We start from the raw sequence: 8,806 nt of genomic DNA, 5'->3' as shown, positions 1-8,806 counted from the left end.
AGACAGGCTGAGGGAATGTTAGTTTTGTTTTTTTTTTCTCCTGCATGGGCAAGGATTTCATGAAATCCCTTTATTTTGGATGTCTTTTATAGGGGAAAGAAATCGAGTTCGGATGCAAACCTCCCCAACTATTTGTTTTCCGCTCTTCTCTGTCGACAGGTCGTTAAAACCGATGTCATATTGATTGCCTGCCAGCTCACCTAACGCAGCTGGGAGTCGGCTGTCAATTAGCATGATGGTGGCAGTGATATCCTGTTAACAGCAGGGTGGATGAGTAGGAACTGCTGTTTTCAAGGCCTCACAGGAAGCAAAAAAAAATCACCATCAGGACTGGTCTGTGTCTGCTCTGAGCCAACATTAATTGTCTGAGAGTGCCAGAGATAATAGCCAAACATAACAAGGCCACCACTTCATTTAGCAGGACACTTCAGAACTCCATTCTTGGGTTTGATGGGGATCCAAGCAATATAACCTTTAGTGATCACCTATATCACCAATACTGTAGATAGATGGTAACTTACCCAATTTGGGCAACCCCATTAAGGCCTCCATAGACATTAAAATTAGTTGAACCTCCTCGTTTCGACATGATGGACCACGGTCTCCTTACTCTCCTCTGTTGGTTAATAATACAGGAAAGAAGGACCAGGCTACTGAATTAACATTTCTAATCTTTTTTTCCTCCAAGTTGAAAAGCAACATCCAGAAGTCTAATGCAGCAGTTTATCCTGCCTTTTCCATAGAAAACAGTAAGCTTTAGTGTTCATGTGCATGGGGATACCAGGAGAAATGGCAATTAGCCAAACAAGTTTTTGACAGCTTTCTAACGTGTCTCTGCACATTTTGCTCCATTACAGTGACTTACAATATTTAAAAAAATATTTTTTTTAACCCAAAATTTACGCATTTAGCCTCAATAGTCACTCCAGAGTTGAGGCCTCTTGATGTCTTTCCATGTCTAACCTGTCGTCTACTGCCTGCTAAGTGTAATCCGTTTCTAATATGCAGCCTTGAGCTAGGTGTTTGTCTCTGCTGATCAACTCCTGTCTGTCAAACTGCGTACAGGCATAACAGAGAAGAGCTTTCAGTTCAGGGCAGGCACGCCGAGATGGTGAGGGGAAAGTGCTCTGCTTTTCTAAAACTGCCCTGTATGATACGTAACCACTGCTCCATTCTGGTGGGGCACTTTAGACCTAAGCTTTGCACCATTCCTCTGTTATTCCTGCTAGAACTGTATGAATCAATTAACCAATGTGTAACCAGTTGAGGATGGCTTTTTGACCAGATGTCTATGTATTTATACATTTATAGAAAAAATAGCAAAGAAAGAACATAACAAAGGGTTCTCTGAAAAGAGGCTCCACAACTTGGTTTGTCATAGGAGACAGGGCAGCTTGTAGTTAAGAGCACTAGAGACTCTATTCACCGCTGCCACATTAAGGCTAGCTTCACACTAGTGTTACCAAGCGCAGGGCCGCGCCCCCTCCAGTCAGGACCTCCTAAGGTTGCATGATGCTGCATGCTATCAGTGTACCCTATATTTAGCGTTGGGTACGCTGGCCGTGCGCTGGTATGTTTTTGCCGGCGCATGCGCCCTTTTTGAGCTGTGCCAACGTGCAGTAAACGCACTCTGTTGCATTTTTGTGCGCTCGGAGCAGCGCAAAAAGGACGCGTGTGCCGGCAAAAACATACCAGCGCACGGCCAGCGTACCCAACACTAAATATAGGGTACGCTGATCACATGCAGCGTCATGCGACCTTAGGAGGAGCTGACCGGAGGGGGCGCGGCCAGGGGCGGAGCTTAGCGGCGGCCCTGCGCTTGGTACCGCTAGTGTGAAACTAGCCTAAGATGAATCTTTATTTTTTTATTAATTGCAAGCATCTAAAGGCCCCCATAAACATTATACAATAGATTTTTGTCCTGATGAAGAGGTCCTGGGTTGACCTCAAAATGCACTGACTTTGTAAACCTGCTAAAATAAAGTTTTCAAGGAAAATATTTGTTTGATGTAATTATCAAGGTTTACCCGTCCAGGCCTCCTGACAAGTGCACTATCAGGATGCAGTAGACCCATATAATTAAGATGGCAACACATCTTGTAAACTGCGGTGTCTGTTCATATGGCATGCATTTTGATAGCGCTGGGCAGCCCACCTGATCTAATAGAAGGGTGTCACTACTAAGCTGTTAACCTGGATGCTGTGCATGGCCATAGTGTGAACAGCGCCGCATACAAGATTTTTATTGTGCATTAATATACCAGGCAACCGCCCCCTCCATGTATTGGTAGGCTGTGAGCGGTTGTTTCATCGGTATTCTTGCACCTGTGCTGCCATCTTAATTATATGGGTCCACTGTATCCTGACAGTGCATTTGTCTGGAGGCCTGGACAGGTAAGCAGCTCTGCTTTTTGCTATTTTCTTGTATTATTGGAGGATTTTTAAGTCCTCTTTTTGTGCTATTTCAGTGTTTGGATGTAATTATCAGCAGCACATTCAGTGACACTTCACCAGGATATGTTCTTTCTTTCTAAGTCCTTTGGACTGTGTCCTGCAGCGGCTGATATATGTGTTTGATACATGTTGCTTTGTTGCAACACCACCAGGTGAGCAGATCCATGTTGGTTTCTGTATTGTTTTAACATTTAAAACCCTATTGTGCGCCCTTCCTTTTCCCAGTTTTCCTTACTACTAAGTTTAGGGCACAGGGGAGGGTGTAGATACTATATGGACAAAAACATTTGGATACACCTTTCAATCTTAGGCCTCTTTCACACATCCAGTTTGTGCCGTCAGGCACAATCCGGCATGTGATTAAAAAAACGGATCTTTTTTTTTTCCCGCTGGATGCGTTTTTTTGTCATTGAGAAGCACATGCGCCGGATCGCGCCGCATGTGCTTCCGTTTGTTCCGGTTTTTACCGGATCCGGCTGAATTCTTGTGTCCGGCGGCCGGACAGGACGGGTGCTGCTGCGTTTTTTTGTCCGGCGAAAAAAGCCAGACTTGGACGTATGCGGCCCTCCCGGCTCTGCGGGACAATGTTTCTCAATGGCACATTCCAGCCGCCGGATCAGGCTTCTACCTGATCCGGCCACCACATGCGTGATTTTACCCTGTGCACATGTCCGAATCTGTTCTCTGTTCGTTTGTGTTCTCTCTCTCTCTTCCTTTCTTCCCCGGCGACTCCTTTGCAGCAAAGCCGTTTCAAGCTCCGCATATACGTCCGACCACTCCGTTCACGGCCAGATCCGACACTCCATCTTTTTGCCGCACGACGCCGGAATGCCACCGACGGATGTGTGAAAGTAGCCTTACAGTGCCTTGCGAAAGTATTCGGCCCCTTGGAACTTTTCAACCTTTTCCCAGATATCATGCTTAAAGATACCATAAAGATACCAAATGTAAATTTTTGGTGAAGAATCAACAAGTGGGACACAATTGTGAAGTTGAACGAAATTTATTGGTTATTTTAAATTTTTGTGAAAAGTGGGGTGTGCAATATTATTCGGCCGCTTTACTTTCAGTGCAGCAAACTCACTCCAGAAGTTCATTGTGGATCTCTGAATGATCTAATGTTGTCCTAAATGACTAATGATGATAAATATAATCCACCTGTGTGTAATCAAGTCTCCATATAAATGCACCTGCTCTGTGATAGTCTCAAGGTTCTGTTTGAAGCACAGAGAGCATCATGAAGACCAAGGAACACAACAGGCAGGTCCGTGATACTGTTGTGGAGAAGTTTAAAGCCAGATTTGGATACAGAATGATTTCCAAAACTTCAACCATCCCAAGGAGCTCTGTGCAAGTGATCATATTGAAATGGAAGGAGAATCATACCACTGCAAATCTACCAAGACCCGGCCGTCCCTCTAAACTTTCATCTCAAACAAGGAGAAGACTGATCAGAGATGCAGCCAAGAGGCCCATGATCACTCTACATGACCTGCAGCGATCTACAGCTGAGGTGGGACAGTCTGTCCATAGAACAACAATCAGTCATACACTGCACAAATCTGGCCTTTATGGAAGAGTGGCAAGGAGAAAGCCATTTCTCAAAGATATCCATAAAAAGTGTCATTTAAAGTTTGCAACAAGCCACCTGGGAGACACACCAAACATGAGGAAGGTGCTCTGGTCAGATGAAACCAAAATCGAATTTTTTATATGTTTGGCATAAAGGCAACACAGCTCATCACCCTGAACACACCATCCCCACTGTCAAACATGGTGGTGGCAGCATTGTGTTTTGGGCCTGCTTTTCTCCAGCAGGGACAGCGAAGATGGTTAAAATTGATGGGAAGATGGATGGAGCCAAATACAGGACCATTCTTGAAGAAAACCTGTTGGAGTCTGCAACAGACCTGAGACTTGGACGGTGATTTGTCTTCCAACCAGACAATGATCCCAAACATAAAGCAAAATCTACAATGGAATGGTTCACAAATAAACGTATCCAGGTGTTAGAATGGCCAAGTCAAAGTCCAGACCTGAATCCAATTGAGAATCTGTGGAAAGAGCTGGAAACTGCTGTTCACAAACGATCTCCATCAAACCTCACTGAGCTCGAGCTGTTTGCCAAGGAAGAATGGGCAAGAATTTCAGTCTCTCGATGTACAAAACTGATAGAGACATACCCCAAGCAACTTGCAGCTGTAATCGCAGCAAAAGGTGTCGCAACAAAGTATTAAGTTAAAGGTGCCGAATTATATTGCACGCCCCACTTTTCAGTTTTTCAGTTTCCACAAAAATTTAAAATAACCAATAAATTTCATTCAACTTCACAATTGTGTCCCACTTGTTGTTGATTCGTCACCAAGAATTTACATTTGGTATCTTTATGTTTGAAGCATGATATGTGGGAAAAGGTTGAAAAGTTCCAGAGAGCCGAATACTTTTGCAAGGCACTGTAATTCTATCTTTTCAGTCACTTTATCATGTGTATAATATCAAGCACCTAGCCATGCAGCCTACCTACAAGCATGTGACAGAATGGCTCATTATAAAGAGTTCACTAAATTCAGTGTAATAAGTCAATTCATTAAATTTATTGGCTTTAAATATTCCTCCATCAACTGCGAGTGGTATTATGAAAAAGTGGAAATATTTAGTACAAAACAGCGGCTCTGCTGCCAAGTAAGGTTACAGAACAGGCTCTCGAGTGCTGTAGTGCATAAAAACTGCGAACACCGGGGCAGACTTATCAATGCAGTCCAATTCGTAGACAGTATCAATTTAGACTAGACAGTCTTAACGCTGCAGGTTTCACAATTATAATTATAAGACTGTCCAGTCTGTTGCCATGCCTTTTCAGTTAGCTTGCTTTGTGGCAAAAATGTGCGCCAAATTTTTTGTTTAATTGACAAGGCACAAAATCAATCTAAAACAGAAGTTATGGCGCACTACCATGCAAGACAGTGTTTTGGTTTTTTTTTTTCTTTTTTACAAAAAAAATAATTGTGAATCATTTAGCTTGATAACTCTCCCCTGGTAAGTGCAGAAAATTAATCCTACTCTGGCATGATCACAAAAGCTGGGCAGCTGGATGTAGGCCTTACACCACCAAGCACAATGATAAATGCAGGATAGAGTAGTGTAAAGTACACCACCTCTGTACTCTAGTGGAAATGTGTTCTGTGGAGTGACAATTCAGTCTGATAGTCTGCATATGGCAACTGTCAGAATAACATTATTACCTGACTGAATTGTGCAATTATAAAAGCTACAGTGGAGGAGGGATAAAGCCATGAGGTTGTTCTCCAGGGGTGGACAAGAAGAGAAATCTTAAAAGCTTCAGCATACCAAGACATTTTCAACAATTGTACGATTCTGAAGGTGAGGGAAAGTACTTTTCCTCTTCCAGAATAGTAGGATCCCAGTGCGCAAAGCAAGGTCCATAAAGGCAGGCGAGTTTGGTGCAAAATAACCTGACTAGTCGCACAGAACTCTGATCAAACACCTTTGGAATGAACGAAAACTGAAATTGCAAACCAGGCCCTATCATACATCATCAGCAACTGACCTTAAAAATTCTCTTTTGGATGAGTGGGGGGAAAATCCCACACAAAACCAGAGGAGTAAAAGCCAGTTTACCTTTAAAAGGAACAACCAACTCCATACTAATGCCTATGGTGATAGAATGGGATGTCATGAAAGCTCCTGTATTGTAGAAGTAAAGTGTCCATATGGTGTAGAAACCATAGGGCCCCAAAGCGAAACAAATTACCTGCTCTGGATATGGGGTTGGAGGGGCCTAAGGCCATATAGAGTTATACAAGTACTATTAAAGATTGTGTTTAATACATCTCCCTCAGGTGATAGCTGCAGACAGATACTATGATCGCTGTTGGCACTAGTCACAAGAATGGCCTAATAGCAGTTATATGATCTGTATATACAACTCCATGATAACAAAGTGTGGTACACCAATCTAATCTTTGAATCTTTGAATAGATACACAAGTGTTGACCCCAGGCCTAAAGGGACTGTCAGCACAGAATAACTGTTCAATCCAAGTACAGTCACTAGGTGCATCATGGTGCGGCCACACGTTTAACTACACCTTCCCATCTGCTTGGTTTCCATCTATCTCCACCCTTTTCTGGCTCAAGAAGCCAGAACTGCCAGTTAAAGAAGAGGTGGGTGCAGATTGAGGGTAAACAATCAGGAGGGAAGGTGTATACAGTCATATGTAAAAGTTTGGGCACCCCTATTAATGTTAACCTTTTTTCTTTATAACAATTTTGGTTTTTGCAACAGCTAGTTCAGTTTCACATATCTAATAACTGATGGACTCAGTTAAATTTCTGGATTCAAAAGAGGTTTATTGTACTAACAGAAAATGTGCAATCTGCATTTAAACAAAATTTGACCAGTGCAAAAGTATGGGCACCCTTATCATTTTCTTGATTTGAACACTCCTAACTACTTTTTACTGACTTCCTGAAGCACTAAATTGGTTTTGTAACCTCATTGAGCTTTGAACTTCATAGCCAGGTGTATCAAATCATGAGAAAAGGTATTTAAGGTGGCCACTTGCAAGTAGTTCTCCTATTTGATTCTCCTATAAAGAGTGGCATCATGGGCTCCTCAAAACAACTCTCAAATGATCTGAAAGCAAAGATTATTCAACATAGCTTTTCAGGGGAAGGATACAAAAAGTTGTCTCAGAGATTTAACCTGTCAATTTCCACTGTGAGGAACATAGTAAGGAAATGGAAGAACACAGGTACAGTTCTTGTTAAGCCCAGAAGTGGCAGGCCAAGAAAAATATCAGAAAGGCAGAGAAGAAGAATGGTGAGAACAGTCAAGGACAATCCACAGACCACCTCCAAAGACCTGCAGCATCATCTTGCTGCAGATGGTGTCACTGTGCATCGGTCAACAATACAGCGCACTTTGCACAAGGAGAAGCTGTATGGGAGAGTGATGCGAAAGAAGCCGTTTCTGCAAGCACGCTACAAACAGAGTCGCCTGAGGTATGCAAAAGCACATTTGGACAAGCCAGTTACATTTTGGAAGAAGGTCCTGTGGACTGATGAAACAAAGATTGAGTTGTTTGGTCATACAAAAAGGCGTTATGCATGGAGGCTAAAAAAACACAGCATTCCAAGAAAAACACTTGCTATCCACAGTAAAATTTGGTGGAGGTTCCATCATGCTTTGGGGCTGTGTGGCCAATGCCGGCATCGGGAATCTTGTTAAAGTTGAGGGTCACATGGATTCAACTCAGTATCAGCAGATTCTTGACAATAATGTGCAAGAATCAGTGACGAAGTTGAAGTTACGCAGGGGATGGATATTTCAGCAAGACAATGATCCAAAACACCGCTCCAAATCTACTCAGGCATTCATGCAGAGGAACAATTACAATGTTCTGGAATGGCCATCCCAGTCGCCAGACCTGAATATCATTGAACATCTGTGGTATGATTTGAAGCAGGCTGTGCATGCTCGGCGACCATCAAACTTAACTGAACTGGAATTGTTTTGTAAACAGGAATGGTCACAAATACCTTCATCCAGGATCCAGGAACTCATTAATAGCTACAGGAAGCGACTAGAGGCTGTTATTTTTGCAAAAGGAGGATCTACGAAATATTAATGTCACTTTTATGTTGAGGTGCCCATACTTTTGCACCGGTCAAATTTTATTAAAATGCAGATTGCCCATTTTCTGTTAGTACAATAAACCTCATTTGAATCCAGAAATATAACTGAGTCCATCAGTTATTAGATATATGAAACTAAAATAGCTGTTGCAAAAACCAAAATTGTTATAAAGAAAAAAGGTTAACATTAATAGGGGTGCCGAAACTTTTACATATGACTGTATAAAGGATTGGCAGTCATCCTGTGCTGGCAGGGCCCCTTTAAATGGGCTGTGTGGTCTTAAACTACAAGTCACATGGTGACGGCACACTTCTGAATTCTCACATCACATGTAAGGACTCCCCAGTGCCGCCACCTGGAGCGGGGACCATGTGACTGTAACTATGCAATATGCATACTCATGGTCACATTCAGATTAGACTGGTGCAGCCTCGCTCAATGCAAATATATTGAGAGAGCCCGGAAACCGTGTAGTCGGAAGAGTGACTGCAGACTTGTTTAAGACCGGACAACCACTTTAAAAATTCATTTGTGGTCCATTTTACGACTATACATATTACACTGTGTTCCAAATTATTATGCAAAAAGAGTTTAGGAGTGATAAGGTTAGAATTTTTTTGTTTGTCATTTAAACTCATTGATGGTGATGTGTGTCAGGGCTCTTTAAATCACTGAAAGCAATTGCAGATACCTG

This window comes from Dendrobates tinctorius, unplaced genomic scaffold, assembly GCF_039654945.1.
Source record: "Dendrobates tinctorius isolate UK_male_01 unplaced genomic scaffold, ASM3965494v1 ptg000290l, whole genome shotgun sequence".
Lineage (NCBI taxonomy): Eukaryota > Metazoa > Chordata > Amphibia > Anura > Dendrobatidae > Dendrobates > Dendrobates tinctorius.
This window is presented reverse-complemented; position numbering follows the sequence as displayed.